Here is a 583-nt window from a genome sequence, read left to right on the forward strand (position 1 = left end):
GAGGGAGAGGGGCTGTGTACTGATGGGTGTGTGTGTGTGGTGGGCCTGTGGGGTGTATCCTTTGGTTGTTTGATGAAGCATGGATTGGATTGAAATGAAATGTGATAGGATGAGTGTAAAACTGACGTTCTCTCATGAAAACCCACATAATTCACAATAAATACTTTAAAAAATAATAAAATAAAATAAAAGTAGGAGTCTTTAATACACTACTTTTGATGAAGGCCAGAACAACTGAAAAACAAAAAACAAAACTCAAGAAACATACAGAACTGTCTTAATTTCATTGATAACATACTAGATTGTAAGGTCAGTTTGAGCTGCAAGGTCAGTAGTTCAAACCACCAGTCACTCTTTGGAAACCCAGTACAAGGTCACTATGAGTTGGAAATGACTCCACAACAACACTTAACAAAAACAACACTTATCAACAACAGCATAAGAGACACTCAACTAAACTTCAGCATAACACACATTCTTTTCCAGTGCACATGGAACCTTCTCTAGAATAGACCACATGTTAGGCAACAAAGCATAGCTCGATCAATTTTACAACATAGTAAAAAGCATCTTTTCAGATCAC

Source organism: Chrysochloris asiatica, unplaced genomic scaffold, assembly GCF_000296735.1.
Source record: "Chrysochloris asiatica unplaced genomic scaffold, ChrAsi1.0 scaffold00044, whole genome shotgun sequence".
NCBI lineage: Eukaryota > Metazoa > Chordata > Mammalia > Afrosoricida > Chrysochloridae > Chrysochloris > Chrysochloris asiatica.